The sequence below is a fragment of the Hypanus sabinus genome, chromosome 32 (genome assembly GCF_030144855.1).
Source record: "Hypanus sabinus isolate sHypSab1 chromosome 32, sHypSab1.hap1, whole genome shotgun sequence".
In the NCBI taxonomy this organism is placed as follows: Eukaryota; Metazoa; Chordata; class Chondrichthyes; order Myliobatiformes; family Dasyatidae; genus Hypanus; species Hypanus sabinus.
In genome coordinates, this window is record NC_082737.1 from 5625868 (window position 1) to 5643093 (window position 17226).

General features: G+C 43.1%; 1 pseudogene; it reads right to left on the reverse strand.

Annotated features, from left to right (window-relative positions):
* LOC132384429 (zinc finger protein 208-like) overlaps positions 1-17226 on the reverse strand; it is a 43250-nt pseudogene that overhangs the window by 14953 nt on the left and 11071 nt on the right.

Consider the following 17226-nt stretch of genomic DNA (forward strand, 5'->3'; position numbering starts at 1 on the left):
GGAAATGTTGAATTTGGTCCCTGTTTCCATTCCTCCTGTAATCCACAACCAGCTCCTTTGTTTTTTGTCACAATGAGGGAGAGATTGTTATCTTGACACCACTGTGTCGGGGTGATGACTTCTTCTCTGTGGGCTGTCTCGTTATTATTTGAGATTAGGCTAGTCAGTGCAGCGTCCTCAGCAAACTTAATAAGCTGATTGGAGCTGTGGGTGGCGACACAAATCGTGGATATACAGAGAGTAAAGGAGGGGGAAAGGAGACACCCCTGTGGGGAATGTGTCCTGAGGGTCAGAGAGACACAGGTGAGGGAGCCCACTCTAGCGATCTGACAGGAAATCCAGGATGAAGCTACACAAGCAAGGGTGAAGGCCGAGGTCTCTGAGCTTCTTGTCGATACTTCTCGCCTTTGTATGGCTACTGCTCTGCCCATGACTGCAAGGAACTGTAGAGAACTTTAGAGAGCCGAGAACATCAGAGAAACAAGCCTCCCGTCCATGGACTCTTCCTACACTTCCCCTGCCTCGGAAAAGCAGGCCATGTACTCAAAGATCCTCACAACCTGGACATTCTTGCTGCAAACCCGCTCCCCCATCGGGGAAGACACACAAAAGCCTTAAAACGCGTACCACCCGGCTCAAGGTCGGCTTCCTGTCTGTGGTTATAAGCAAAATGAATGATAAAATGTAATCGACTTCATAAAGTAACTCGACGTGACCCTGCACCATATGTCTATCTACACTGCACTTTCTCTGCAGCCATAATGCTTTGTTACAGTTATTGTCTTGTCGTAAATCAACTCAATGTACTGTAGTAATGTACTGATCTGTGTGGCTGGTACGTCAGGCAAGATTTTCACTGTAGCTCAGTACGTGATGATAATAAACAAATTCCCCATTTTAATTGTGTGGAAATATTAGACAGACTGAGCTTCTGCTTTGGAAGCTCAGAAGGAAACTTAACTGACTGTTGTAATTTCTGAGGAATGCAAATAAATAGAAAAGGCTTCAATCTCGCATTACGATCTGCGGTAACTGGGATCAGGGGACCGGTGGCGGGTCTCCCACATCAATATCAGAATCAGGTTTAATAGCACCGGCATATGTCCTGAAATCTGTTGTCTCTGCGGCAACAGGGAAACCTAATTCATAACGATAGACTTTAACAACTATGAATTACAATAATATACATATTAAATCGTTAAATTATATAAGTAGTGCAAAAATAAACATAAAAACTGAACTAAACTCTTTTAATTGTGTGGAAATTCTGGAGCAAAGCTTAACTGAACTGTCCACATTGATGAGAAGCTCAGAAAAATAGTAAAGGCTAAATTCTCATATGAATGGGTCAGGCATCCAGAAATATTGCCTGCACTTTGGCAGGGACAAACAGTGGAATAGACCATAAGACCATAAAATATTGGAGCAGAAGTTGGCCATTCGGCCCACCGAGTCTGCTCCGTCATTCAATAATGGGCTGTTCCAATTCTTCCAGTCATCTCCACTCCTCTGACTTCACCCCAAACCCTTTGATGCGCTGGCTACTCAAGAACATTTCTATCTCTACCTTAAATACACCCAATGACTTGGCTCCACAGCCACTCATGGCAACAAATTCCACAAATTTACCACCTAGTGACTTAAGTAATTTATCTGCATCTCTATTCTAAATGGACTTCCTTAAATTCTGAAGATATGCCCTCTTCTCCTAGTATCCACTACCATTGGAAATTTACTTTGCCATATCTAATCTGTAAAGGCCTTTTAACATTCAGAATGTTTCTATGAAATCCCTATTATTCTCCTGAACTCCAGGGGACACAGCCCATGAGCTGTCAGATCCTCCTCATATGGTAAACCTTTCCTTGCTGGAATAATTCTAGTGAATCTTCTCTGAACCCTCTCCAATGACAGTATATCATTTTTGAAATAAGGATGCCAAAACTGCGCACAATAGTCTGTGTGATCTCATGAGTGCCTGACAGAGCCTCACCATCGCATCCCTGCTCTTAATTCAACCCATAGAGACTCTACACCTTCCAATAATATGTCATCTCCTTCTAATGATTTAATATTGAACACAGGGCCACACCACTTCCTGTGCCTACTCACCTCTCTTTCAGATACACCGTACATCGTTGGACTTCCAGATCACAATGGCCGCCATTCTTTAGCCAAGTCTCACAGATAGCCACAGCGTCATGTTTGCCAATCTGTAGCTGGATTTCAAGAGTGTCAATTTTATTCCTGACGCTGCGTGCATTCAAATACAACACTCCCGGTCCAGCATTTGTTGCTTTCTGTTTTAGTTGCACCACTACTCTATTGCACTGTAACTCATGCCATTAGTTTTGATTAAGCTTTATCTCTTGCCTGTTCTTTCTATAATCTCTGTTGCACGCCATCTTTGATTTATTTCTGTTTTCCCCTTCCTCTGCCCAATCACTGCGGTTCCCATCCCTCTGCCAAATTCGTTTGAACCCTCACTAACAGCTTTATTCAATATGGCTGCTAGGATATTGCACCCCTTTGTATTCAGGTGTAACCCGTCCTTTTTGTACCAATTGTACCTCCCCCGGAAGAGGCTCCAATGATCCAGGAATCTGAAGCCCTGCCCCCTACACAAGTCTCTCAGCCACACACTAGTACTCCTGATCATGCTATTCTTTCATCGCTAGCACGTGGCGCAGGCAGCAATCCTGAGATTACTAACCCAGAGGTCCGCAGGGGTCTGTGTTGGCAACGTTTCTTTTTACGTTCTATGTCAATGCATTGGATGAAAGTATTGATGGCCCTGTGGCCAAATTTACGAATGAAGTCGAATATTGAAATATTGGATAGCGAGGTTGTGGAGGGCTATAGTATCTGGTTATCACAATGACATAAATACAATATAAACGTACAAGCGGTAGGCTTGCTCCGCGGCTGGAGATTCTAAATTGGAGAATGGCGCTTTGTTCACAAAATCCTCATAGCCCACTTTGACTGTGCACTGATCCCAGCAATGGAACCCGCCACTGCAGCCCCACAGTGCAGTATGTACTGATTGCACAGCTACGAAATTTCATGTGAATAGCCTCCCCTACCCCAACTCCACTCTTTCTGCGTCACCAGCAGACTGGGACATCTCATATCTCGCTGCCTCCGCCAGGACATTAAACTGTGAACAACTGTGGTCTGGGACTGATCTCTGGGATTCTCCAAACGCTGCCTCCTTCCAGTCTAAAAACGACCCACTCATCCAGCCGCACACTACCTGCAGTTTGTCGATCTCCAAAGAAAAAGCCTAATCACCTACTCCTGAGTTTCAATACCATTGCTGACTCTGACTTTACCACCGACAGATACCAGGAGGGACATAATAATCTGAAAGTCTCTAGTAACAGCCGTGTAAATAAACTGTGATCTCAGTGGGTGTGTGGCGCTTGCTCAGAATGCGAAGGAGACAGGCAAACTGAGCCAGGTCACAGAATGATGAAGGGGAGCAATGATCCATTTTGATACAGAGGGAAGCAGAGAGTTTAATATTGTGCCTGATGCCAGAACTGCGGCCAGTTAGGTGGAAGTCGGAGAGAGCAAGACGGACAAAATCTCAGTGCTGAAAGGGGTCAAGCAGGGAGACCCAATGTCGCCTGTCCTCTTCAATATTGCATTGGACCCGTTAATAACTGTTTTGAGCTGTGACCGTGTTTTTTATCAGAAGGCACCTTGGGGCCTAAAATTACCTGAGTTGAAATGTTGCCCTTCACCCACTGACGTGCTTTTGTAAACTTTTAGCAGTGTATAAAAGTCAAAGGATTTGTGATTGGGAATCACAAACATAATAGGATTTAATTCTTACTCTCAATAATTTCTCCTTTGGGTCCTCCCACTTCCTCCAAACCAAAGGCGTAGACATGGGCACCGACATGGGTCCCAGTTATGCCTGCCTTTTTGTTGGCTTTGTGGAACAGTTCATTTCCCAAGCCTATATGGGATCCATCCCCCTCTTTTCCTTCGCTACATAGACGACTGCATTGGCGCTGTCTCCTGTACGCATGCTGAGCTCGTTGACTTCATTCACTTTGCCTCCAATTTTCACCCTGCCCTCAAATTTACCTGGTCCATTACTGACACCTCCCTCCCCTTTCTTGATCTTTTTGTCTCCATCTCTGGAGACGGCTTATCTACTGATATCTACTATAAGCCTGCAGACTCTCACAGCTACCTGGACTATAGCTTCCTATCTTCCCACCCTGTCTCTTACAAAAATGCTATCCCCTTCTAACAATTCCTCCGTCTCCGCCGCATCTGCTCTCAGGATGAGGCTTTTCGTTCCAGGACGAAGGAGATGTCTTCCTTTTTTGAACAAAGGGGCTTCCCTTCCTCAACCATCAATTATCAAGCTTGGGAAACAATGCTTAAAGTTTTAAGATGGTAAAGTAGAAAAGTTCAGTAATCCACGGAATAAGTGAGTGAGGGGAGAGATTTGTAAATCCACACGAACATGTAGAGAGAAGGCAATTGAGGACTGCCGAGCGCATCATTGGAGCCTCCCTGCCCTCTATTGTGGACCTGTACTCTTCCAGGTTGAGGAAGAGGGCGGGGAACATCATTAAGGACTCCTCCCATCCTGAGAACGGACTGTTTGAATTGCTTCCGTCTGGTTGGCGCTTCAGATCCCCCCAGACTAAGACTAATAGGCACTGGAGAAGTTTTTTCCCTACTGCGGTCACTTTGCTGAACAGTTAACTGCCGGTTAACTGTCGGCTAACTATTATTTGGATTGCACTACTTGTATGTATAATCTATATTTTCATTTATATTTATCATTATTATTGTTATGAGCAGAGAGACAACATCTGCCGGAAGTAAATTCCTTGTATGTGCACAGGTACTTAGCGATTAAAGTCTGATTCTGATTCTGATTACGAAGAATTCCACACACATTCTACGCTGGGTAAACGAAATAACAGTCGCCGAAGATCTTATCCGTTGATTCGTTCCGAAATCCACTTCAAAATATCACCAGGTGATAGTGACAGGAATATCGTCTTCAAGTGGTTACCACAGAACAGCCCGATTCCAGGTAATGGCCAACAGAAGTGATACCACGGGATACTCCAACAAATCCACAGGTATGAATTATACGAAGTGACAGTCACACATCCGTTGTAGACTGCGTGCCGATGATCAAACCCGACCTTCTGAGCATGGAAGAGCTCCAACCCGCAGCAGTGACAAGCTGAAGTTCCAACACTCTCTCTCTCTCTCTCTCTCTCACTCACTCTCTCCCCCCCTCTCTCTCTTTCTCTCTCTCTCTCTCTCTCTCTCTCTCTCTCTCTCTCGGCTCTCACAGTGAACGAACCTCAAACAGCATTTGGGAATGTAGAGTGTGTATGTGCTTGTTGAAATAACTGTTGAAGTGTAACTGGTGCAGGCAACATTGGTTTTCAAATGATATATTGTGTTCCTCTAAATGCCTCGGATTGCTGGGTGCTACCAAGACTCATTGATGACTATAATATCATAATTTCATGCCCTGAGTTCATTTGACTTATTTTTTAGTCGTCTTCTGTTGGTTTCTAAAAGCTTCCCAATAGTTTTTGCTCTTTTGTTTGCCCTCTCGTTGGCTTTTATGTTGGCTTTGGCTTCTCATTTTAGCCACTGTTGTGTCCTCCTGCATTCCAATGCTTCCACTTCTTTGGGATGTATCGATCACTCAGTTCCTGCATTGCTCCCTGAAACTCCAGCCGTTGCTGATCCATTGCCAGTCCTAACTTTTCCCTTCCAAACAAGTTTGGCCAGCTTCTCTGTCATAGAATCATCCTACCCAACCTCAGTGGAAAACCTGCTTGTATTTACCCTCATACCCTCATAATTTTGTATACTTCCAACAAATCCTCAAAACAATGGAAAATTTCCTTGTTTATGTTTAGAGTTTTTTTAGGTGTATAAAATGATAAGGGGCATTGATCATGTGGATAGCCAGAGTATTATTCCCAGAGTGTTTCAGTTACTGTGGGGCCAGGCACCCATGCAGCTCAGTGGGAACAGGGAATACCAATGGACAGAGACAAACCGAGGCAGGTCACATATTGGAGATGGCAGAAATGCCCCATTCTTACAGAGACAGGAAGAGCATCAGAGCTACCAGCATTGTGCCAAGTTACAAGATGACTTCTCGCTCCAACTTGGGTTGAAACTCACTGTAACAGTGTGATGCCAGATCACACCTTAGCAAATTAAGTGATTTTATCTGAAATGTTGTCCTCCACCCATTGATGGATTTTATAAATCTTTTTACAGGTTAAAAATGAAAAGGAACTTGTCTGCAGGAATCTTGCAGGAACACACCAGATTTGCTGTCTCTGTCCAGATATTTAAGAAGTGGAGCAAGGGATTCAATCGATCATCCTTCCTACTCAGACTATGTGGAGTGATATACTCTATCATCTGACCGACTGACAGACCAGTCATTTTACACAGGGGGAACCCGTTCATCTGCTCAGACAGTGTGGAGGTATTCACTTGGTCATCTCAACTGAAGGTACATCAGCGAGTTCACACTGGGCAAAGCCATTCAGCTATTCTCCGTGTGAGAAGAGAAGGGATTCAGTCGGTCATCCCACCTGTGGACACACCAGTCAGTTCACACTGGGCAAGGCCATTCACCTATTCTCTATGTGAGAAGGGATTCAGTCGGTCATCCCACCTGTGGACACACCAGTCAGTTCACACTGCGCAGAGGCTGGTCATCTGCTGAATTTGTGGGGAAGGATTCACTCAGTCATCTGACTAATGGCTCACCAGCGAGTTCACACAGGGGAGCGGCCGTTCACCTGCTCAGACTGTGGGAAGGGATTCACTCAGTCATCTAAACTGAAGGTACATCAGCGAGTTCACACTGGGGAGAGGCCATTCACCTGCTCGGACTGTGGGAAGGGATTCACTTGCTCATCCCAACTGAAGGTACATCAGAGGGGTCACACTGGGGAGAGGGCATTCACCTGCTCCGTATGTGGGAAAGGATTCACTCGGCCATCCGAACTACTGGTACACCAGCGAGTTCACACTGGGGAGCATCCGTTCAACTGCTCGGACTGTGGGAAAGGATTCACTTGCTCATTTAAACTGACGGTACATCAGAGAGTTCACACTGGAGAGAGGCCGTTCGCCTGCTCAGTCTGTGGGAAGGGATTCACTTAGTCATACACACTAAAGGTACACCAGTCAGTTCACACTGGGAAGAGGCTGTTCACCTGCTTGGACTGTGGGAAGGGATTCACTTGCTCATCTAAACTGAAGTTACATCAGCGAGTTCACACTGGAGAGAGGCCATTCACCTGCTCAGACTGTGGGAAGGGATTCACTTGTTCATCTAAGCTGAAGATACATCAGCGAGTTCACACTGGGGAGAGGCCATTCATATGCTGAGACTGTGGGAAAGGATTCACTCGGTCATCTTAACTACGGAGACACCAGCAATTTCATATTGGGTAGAGGCCGATTACCAACTCAGACTTTCAGAAGAGATTCTTTCAGTCAAATCAACCAAATGTGCATCATTGAGTTCACACTGCTGAGAGGCCGTTCACCTGCTGTGAATGTGGGAAGCAATTTACTCAGTCATTAAACCTCATGTAACTCTTGCTTTGGCTAACAGATTTATATAGGGGGTGATAGACCCGTGGCCCAGCCAAATATAAGGAATCTCGTTTGGGTGGTTGCTACGTGATGACCCCTGTTACAAATCAGTACCACGAATTAACAAATGGTACACAATATACGATTAAACAATTGTGCTTTATAATTCTTACTTTGACTATATAGTTAGTGAAATAAACCAAAAGAAAAGAAAAAGGGCCCACTCTCACCATTTGAGTTTTCTCATCTCTCCCCATCAAAAGACCACGAAAATCTATCAGTCTCACAAGAAAGAACATTGCTGTCATTGGATAGCCTTGCACTCCAAACCCTTTTATCACTCATTGTAACCTAAACAATGCTGCTACATAGAAACCTTTACCTCAGCAGTGAAAAATTACATAGAGGCCATTACATTAGCAGTGAAACCTTGCAGCATGTTACACTTGTGACACACTTCCGGGTTTGCACAGGGGAGAAAGTTTCAATAGGCTGCATGCTGGATATTTGTCCATCACCGTTGCTGAATGTAATTTTGATAGTGACTGTCAGTGCTGAACTCTGCAACTATTGCTGCTGCTCAACGCACCCAGGTCACTGGGCATGGGAGGAGTTTCTTCTGCTGTACAGTCACCTTTAATGGGACTGAAGTTTAATATTCTGGATCTCTAGACAAATAATCAGTTCTATTTTAAACTCTGTCTCCAGTACTTATTGAATTTATAACACACCTAGTGTGAGTCAACTCAGGCCGGCTGGACACTGCCGGGGATTCTGTTCCACGACAGTCCTTTTAAATCCTCCCCTGTTGTTCCCCTCTCGCTCTCTCTGTTGTGATGGGTTCCAAACAGTCACCACTCTGTGGGTGAAGAGGTTTCCCTTGAATTTTCTGCAGACTGAAGAAGTCGAGCTGACTGCAGTTCTGTCTGAGATGTCCTTCGGCCCTCTAATTTCTGGACTAAAGAAGAATGACATTCGTAGTTAATCTCCTTATTCAGGGCTCGTTTCCACATTATGGGTAATTCTCCCTGCTTCTTAAAACACCACTGTCCTCTAAAGACTGAAAGCAGAATGGGAAACGAGGGAGTGTCAGAAGCCAGAGGCGGGTCTGCACAGGGCAGAGTTTGGGGCTCTGGATGATGGTTGGTGTAAGAATGTATGATCAGGAGAAGGGATTCAGCCGCGGGGCGTGGCAACGTTTGACAGATTAGCAACATTTGGAAGCTGATTGACAGAGAAAATCTTTTGGTTGTCTGATAATACAAACAATAGCTGTGGTGAGGTGCTTCACTGGTCAAGGAACATTTGTGTGTTGGGAATGGTTTTATCTGTTGAGCGAGTTGTTCCTGCTTATTTATTCTGTAATATTATATCTGGATAATTATTATGGATTGTCCTATCTGACATAATGTATTGATTATCATATAATTTGTTAGATTTTAACTCCAAAACTGGATCAGGCTTGAATTTATGGTGCCTTGATGAAGTGAGGGAGGTCATTCATGAGTTTGTATTTTAAAGCAAGATGTTGGTGAATGATATTTAGAACTTCATTGTACCTGCCCAAGTGATCAGATTGAGTTCAACTACTGCGGAATCCTGGAATGTGTTGGATTTTGTCTGGTTTCTCTTGGCATTTTCTGCACTTACTGTTTAGTTTTTTTTGTATTTCATGTATTTTTGATTTTTTTTTCATTTTGTTAACCATCTTGTCCTGTATTTCTGCAAGGAAACCCTCTGTTTCTGGGAAGAAGTCTCCAACTCTCAGTCGAGTGCTCGATGCTTCTTTGTCAACGTCTCATCTGCTCAGATCATTGGGATGTCTCCCATGGAGGGTCATACTCATTCCACTGGTTAATACTTTCTTCCATAGTGGTAATTCATTTTTCTGAGTTGTTCTTTCATTTAAGTTTTCTGGTCTGTATTTCTTATCATGATTGCATATACACACATGGAGTGCTGAATCCTGTTCATTTTTGATGAAAATATATACTTAGTTTTATCTGACTGTTGTGTGATTTTTTTTTATCATGTGTGTTATATCTCTTCCTCCTTCTGTCCAAGATAGTGTTTATCTAAGTGGGTTTGGGTGTAAATAGTCTTTTCTAAAGTTCTTATTTATCTTTGCAAATTCTACTGATTGAAATGGGACCAAGATATTTTTATAAAAAATAATTCAATATCAGTGTTGATGGAAGTGTTTATTGCCTTTGTTGTGTTTGTTAACTATTGAGCTTTGACAGGTTTTTTTTAAGCCTCGAACTAAATATTTCAAAGGTTTTCCCTAATTTGCACTATTTTTCCTATTTTCTTTGCTTCTTGATATTCCAGACACGTGGGTATCAAGAGTCCTGATAAAAGGTCTTGGCCCAAAATGTTGATTCCCATCCATAGATGCTGCCTGACATGCTGAGCCCCTCCAGCACTTTGTGTGTATTTCTTTAGATTTCTAGCATCTGCAGGTCCTCTTGTTTCCCAGATACTTACATGTTTCTTGAAAGAACAAGCCAGGAACAAGCTGGCCATGGGGTTGTGTGACCCTGTTGTTAAAATATTCAATAAAATCATTAAAAAGAGATGGCATAGTGTTGGGAGTTGTAGAAACTGTGGGTAGAATTAAGAAACAGCAAATGTAAAAAAAAAGAAAAATCCCTGATGGGAATTGTATAGATACCTCCAGACAGTAGTAAGTATGTGGTCCACAAATCAGAATGGGAGATAGAAAATGCGTGACAAAAGGGCACTGTTATGGGGTATTGTCATGTAGGTGATTAGGAAAATTAGGATGGTGTTGGTCTCAAGAGGAAGAACTCCTAGAATGCCTACGAGATGTTTTTTGGAACAGCTCGTGGTTGAGCCCATTTGGGGATCAGCTATTCTAGATTGGGTGTTGTAATGAACTGGAATTAATTAGGTCACTCAGGTTCAAAGAACCCTTGGGGCAAGTGATCTTAATGTGATCAAATTTCCCCCGACATTAGAGAAGAAGCTAAAGTCAGATGTGGAAAACAGAGAATTAGAGAGGCAGGAGAGAAAAATTGGTCAAAATTGATTTGAAAAGAACATGGGCAGGGTTGAAAACAGAGCAGCAATGGCTGGAATTTCTGGAAGCAATTCGGAGGGCACAGGATATACACATCACAAAGAGGAAGTAGTATTCTAAAGGTAAGGTGGCTGATAAGAGAAACCAAAGACAACATAAAAACCAAAGAGATGGCTTAGAGCAAAAATTACTAGGAAGCTAGATGATTGGGAAGCTTTTAAGAACAAACAGAATGCAACTAAAATAATTAAGAAGGAAAACATGGAATACATAGATGAGCTAGGCTGCAATATTAAAGAGGATAACAATTTTTTATTCAGGTAATAGTGTAAACGAGAGGCGGAATTGGATATCAGACCTCTGAAAAATGATGCTGGAGAGGTAGTAATGGGGTGGGGGTAGAAGGTGATGGCACAGGAACTGAATAAGTATTGTGCATCACTCTTATCTGTCGAAGACACTTGCAGAAATATGGAAGTCCCAAATGTTAGTGGTCAGAATGTTTAAAGTTATGTTACCCGGGAGAAGGTTCTTGGGAAACAGATGGTCTGAAGGTAAATAGGTCACCTGGACCAGGTGGTACACCAACCGGAGATGGCTGAAGAGATATGAACGCATTAGCAATGATCTTTTGAGAATCGTTAAGGAAATTTTCAGAAGTTTTCTGATGACTCTGCCATAGTTGGGTGCATCAGCAAGGGAGATGAGGCTGAGTACAGGGCTACGGTGGGAAACTTTGTCACATGGTATGAGCAGAATCATCTTCAGCTTAATGTGAAAAGGACTAAGGTGCTGGTGGTGGACCCGAGGAGGGCTAAGGCACCGGTGACCCCTGTTTCCATCAAAAGGGTCAGTGTAGACATGGTGGAGGATTATAAATACCTGGGGATATGAATTGAAAATAAACTGGACTGGTCAAAGAACACTGAGGCTGTCTACAAGAAGGGTCAGAGCCGTCTCTATATCATGAGGAGACTGCGGTCCTTTTAACATCTGCCGGACAATGCTGAGGATGTTCTACGAGTCTGTAGAGGCCAGTGCTATCATGTTTGCTGTTGTGTGCTGGCAGCAGGCTGAGGGTCGCAGACACCAACAAAATTAACAAACTCATTCGTAAAGTCAGTGATGTTGTGGGGATGGAACTGTACTCTCTGTTAGTGGTGTCTGAAGAGAGGATGCTGTCCAAGTTGCATGCCATCTTGGACAACAACTCCCATCCATTCCATAACGTACTGGTTAGGCTCAGGAGTACATTCAGCCAGAGACTCATTCCACCGAGATGCAACACTGAGCGTCATAGGAAGTCATTCCTGCCTGTGGCCATCAAACTTTATAACTCCTCCCTCGGAGGTTCAGACACCCTGAGCCAATAGGCTGGTCCTGGACTAATTTCCACTTGGCATAATTTACTTATTATTATTTAATTATTTATTGTTTTATATTGCTATATTTCTATTCTTGGTTGGTGCGACTGTATCGAAACCAAATTTCCCTCAGGATCAATAAAGTATGTCTGTCTGTCTGTCATTATATACCAAGATGTTTCTTCCTTCACTACTCCCCCCATCTCAGTTTTTGCCCATTCTTCAAATTTGTCTGTCCTGCTGCAATCGCATTGCTTCCCCAGCACTAATAACGCCTCCATCTATCTTTGACTCATCCACAAACCTTGCCACAAAGCCGGCAATTCCAATATCCAAATCATTGACAAATAATGTGCAAAGCAGCGGACCGACTACTGCCCCATGAAGACCACTAGTCACTGCTAGCCAACCAGAAAAGGCTCCTTTAATTCCCACTCGCTCCCTCTTGGCTGTCAACCATTCCTCCCATCCATGCCAGTATGTCTACTGATTTTTATCCTGTTAAACAGTCTCATGTGTGACACCTTATCAGATGCCTTCTGAAAACCCAAGTAAATGATATCCACTGCCTCTCGGATGTCCATCCTGCTTATGACTTCCTCGAAAAAGTCTTAACAGAAATTCAGGCAAGATTTCCCTGTACAGAAGCTGTGCTGGCTTTGACCTATTTTATCATTAGTCTCCGAGTACCCCAAAACAACATCTGTTATAATAGACTCAAACACTTCCCCAACATGAGGTTAGGCTAACTGGACTATACTTTGCCTTCCTCCCTTCTCAAATAGTCGATTGTCATTTGCAATCTTCTTGTCCTCTGGGACCATGCCAGAAGCAAGTGATTCTAGACAGGTCATGAGCAATGCTGGGTAAATCTCCTCTGCACTCTTTATATCATATCCACATCTTTCCTGTAGTGAGGCAACCAGAATTTAGCAAATTACTCCAAGTGGGGTCTGACTAGGGTCCTGTATACCTGCAGCATTACCAGTCGGCTCTTAAACTAAATCCCACGGAAGGCCAATGCACCTTATGCCTTCTAAACCACAGAGTCAACCTGTATAGCAGCTTTGAGTGTCCAATGGACTCGGACCCCAAGATTCCTCTGATCATCCACACTGCCAAGAGTCTGACAATTAATGCTATATTCTGCCATCATATTTGACCACCCAAAATGAAGTGCCTCACACTTTTCTGGGTTAAGCTCCATTTGCCACTTCTCAGCCCAGTTTCACATCCTATCAATTTCACATCCTGTAACCTCTGACAACCCTCTACACTATCCACAACACACCCAACAAGTTACCAGCAAATTTACTAACCCATCCCTTCACTTCCTCATCCATGTCATTTTTAAAAATCACGAAGAGTTTGGGTCCCAGAGCAGATCCCTGAGGCACTCCACTGGTGACCGACCTCCATGCAGAATATGACCCAACTACAACTACTCTTTACCTTCTGTGGGCAAGCCACTTCTGGATCCACAAAGCACTGTTTTCTTGGATCCCATGCCTTCTTACTTTCTCAATAAGCCTTGCATGGGGGCACCTTTAATATAACCATATAACAATTACAGCACGAAAACAGGCCATCTCCACCCTCTAGTCCGTGCCATACCCTTACTCTTACCTAGTCCCACTGACCCGCACTCAGCCCATAACCCTCCAGTCCTTTCCTGTCCATACACCTATCCAATTTTTTAATGATAATATTAAAGCTGCCTCTACCACTTCTACTGAAAGCTCGTTCCTCACAGCTGCCACTCTCTGAGAAAAGAAGTACCCCCTCGTGTTACTCCTAAACTTCTGCCCCTTAACTCTCAACTTATGAATCTGAAAATTAACTCATGAAAATCCAAGCAAAATACATCCACTGCTTCTGCTTTATCTATCTTGCCTGTTGATTCCTCAAAGTATTGCAAGTGATTTGTCAGACACAATTTCCTTATACTGCTGACTTTGGCCTACTTCATCATGCGTCCCCAATTACAGTACCCCAAAACACACACCCTTAATACACTCCAACATATTCCTGACCAGTGAGGTCAGACTAACTGTTCTATAATTTTCTTTCTTCTGCCCTCCCTCACTTCTTAAAGAGTGGAGTGATGTTTGCAACTTTCCAGTCTGCCAGAACCGTTCCAAAATCTAGTGATTCGTGATAGAATCTCATTACTTTAAGAGAAAACTTAAGGGGAGCTTCTTCATTCAGAGTCGGAGCGTGTGCAACGAGCTGCCAGAGCAAGTGGCAGGGACGATTTCAACCTTTAAGAGAAGTTTGCTTATGTTCATGGATGGGAAGTATATGGAGGTCTATGGTCCAGGTGGAAGTTGTTGGAACTCGGCAGATTAATGCTTTAGCACGGACAAGATTTTTCTGTGCCATAGTATTCTATGACTCTAATGCCTTCACAATCTCTTCAGCTACCTCTTTCTGAACCCTGGTGTGTTCACCTTCAGGCTTTTCAGTTTCCAATACACGTTCTCTCCTTTGTAAAAACAGTGGGTGGCTTCAATCTGCAGGAGAATTGGGAAAGTCAGATTGGTGTGAGATCACAACAGAGGGAATGTATTGAATGCTTACGAAATGGATTGTTCAGCCTACTCGGGGAACTGCTATCTTACATTGGGTGTTATGCAATAACTCAGATCTTATTAGGGAGGTTAATGTAAAGGAACCATCAGAAGGCAGAGATCGTAATGATTGAATTCCTACTGCAGTTTGCGAGGAAGAAGCATAGGTCACATGTGTAATATCGTAATGGAATAAAAGGAATTACAGAAGCATGAGAGAGGTGATTCCCCAGGTGGATTTAAGAAGGATACTGGTGGGGATGACGTCAAAGCAGAAGTGGCTGGCGTTTCTGGGAATACTTCATAATGTACAGAATAGGTCAAAATGTCCCACAGTAGTAGTTCCCAAAAGGCGGGGCTAGTCTACTGTGGCCGACAAAGGAAGTTATGGACTTCAGGTAGCAGTAGTGAGTAGGAAGTTATATAATTGGGTAGCTTTGAAAATCCAACAACAGGCAACTGCAAAAAGCTATATGAAGGGGAAAGGTGAAATATCAGAGCAAACTAGACAATAATATACACCATTATAAAAATGTGAAAGGGAGGCAATAGTTTATTTTGGACCTCTGGAAAATGATGCTCATAGGGTAGAAATAGGGAAGAGATGGTAGATGAACTTGATAGGTACTTTGCATCTGTCTTCTCCATGGAAGACACAGCAGTGTGCCAGAGATCCGTGAGTGTCAGGGAGCAGGAGTGAATGTCATTGTTATTACAAAGGAAAATGTGCGAGGCAAATTCAGGTTCTTTAAGTGATTAAGTCACCTGAACTAGATGGAGTATATCCCAGAGTCCTGGGTAACGTTTTAGAAACAAACCAGCAGCAATACAGTTCTCACTGGAGTCTGGTTTTGATGTTAAAACAATTATCTTTATTAGTAACTACTTATAATATTTGTAAGTTAAACAAATTAAACAAAAGTTAACAGTGTTATGCGTATAAATATGGGTAAATATAACTCCTAAACTATTGAGCCTGGGGGATCAAGGCTTAGAGTCTTGAGATGGTAAAGTAGGAAAGTTCAGTAATCAGAGGAATAAATGATCAGAGAGTGATATTTGTAGTCCAGGGTAAATGTAGAGAGAAAGCAATTATATCGAATTCCACAGGCAAACCAAACCGTCGTGAAAGATCTTGTCCATTGAATTGATTCAAAATCCAGTTCGATATATCAGAAGAATGTCGTCTTCAAGTGACTACCACATAAGATATCCAGGTAAGGGTTAACTTCAAGTGGTCCCACATTACATTCCTAAATCTACTCCTTTGGATTATACGAAGTGACAGACACACATTCTGGAGCAAACCTTGCCCTGGCAGTTCTTAAATAAAATTCTAACTCAGACTTTGAGAGTGGCTGTTCTGTCTCCCTCGTTCCGACTGTGTGTGTGTGTCTCATATCTATCTATATATATCGGTCTCTCTAAATCTCTATCTTGCTCTCTCTTTCTCTCTCTCTGAGCTGAGAAAGCTGCCAGCTGAAGTCACTGTTAGTCCCGCCTCACTCAGGAACTTTCACAGTCCACAGCAAACGAAACCTAGGGATTCGTAACACCTGAGAGAGGTTGCTGAAGAGATAACAGATGCAATGGTCATGACCTGTCAAAAATCACTTGACAAGGTGTCCCTTGCAGAAATACACATCAATGTGGTTAACAAAAGGAAAGAAAAATCGAAAGTACATGAAATACAAACAATAAGGCAGTAATTTCTACACTATTCTTGGTTGGTGTGACTGTAACGAAACCCGATTTCCCTCGCGATCAATAAAGTATCTCTGTCTGTCTGTCTGTGTAGAAAATGCCAAGAGAAATCAGACACAATCCAACACATTTCAGGACCCTACAGCAGTTTAACTCAATCTGAATACTTACAAAGGTAAAATCAGTGGCAAATACATTCCCATTCACCAAAATCTTGCTTTAAAATACAAACGCATGAATGCCCTACATCACTTCATCGAGGCACCGTAAGTTCAAGCCTGATCCACTTTTAGAGTCAAAATCTTACAAATTATATGATAATCAATACATTATATCAGATAGGACAATCTATAATAACTATCCGGATATAATATTACAGGATAAAGAAGCAGGAATAACTCCCTCAATAGACACACACGTTCCTCCGTCAGTGCAGCACCTCACAACAGGCATTGTTTGTGTCGTCAGTCAGATAACTGAATATTTTCTCTGTCATCTTCCAAATGTTGTTACTCTGTCATTCGTTGCCACACCCTGTTGCTGATTCCCTTTTCCTCATCATACGTTCTTACCCCGACCATCGTTCAGCGCCTCAAACACTGCCTTGTGTGGCCACACCTCTGGTTTCTGACCCTGCTCCGTTGAACATCAAACTAATGGTTTCCCATTCCGCTTTCAGTCTTTAGAGGACAGTGGTGTTTTCTAACAACCCTTTAGAAGCAGGGAAAATGACCCATAATGTGGAAATGAGCCATTTCATAATGTGAAAATGGAGGTTAACAACCAATGTCATTCTTCTTCAGCCCAGAGATTTGAGGAGCGAAGAGCATCTCAGACAGAACTGCAGTCAACTCAACTTCTTCAGTCTGAAGAAACCTCTTCACCCACAGAGTGGTGACTGGAACCCCTCCCACAAGGA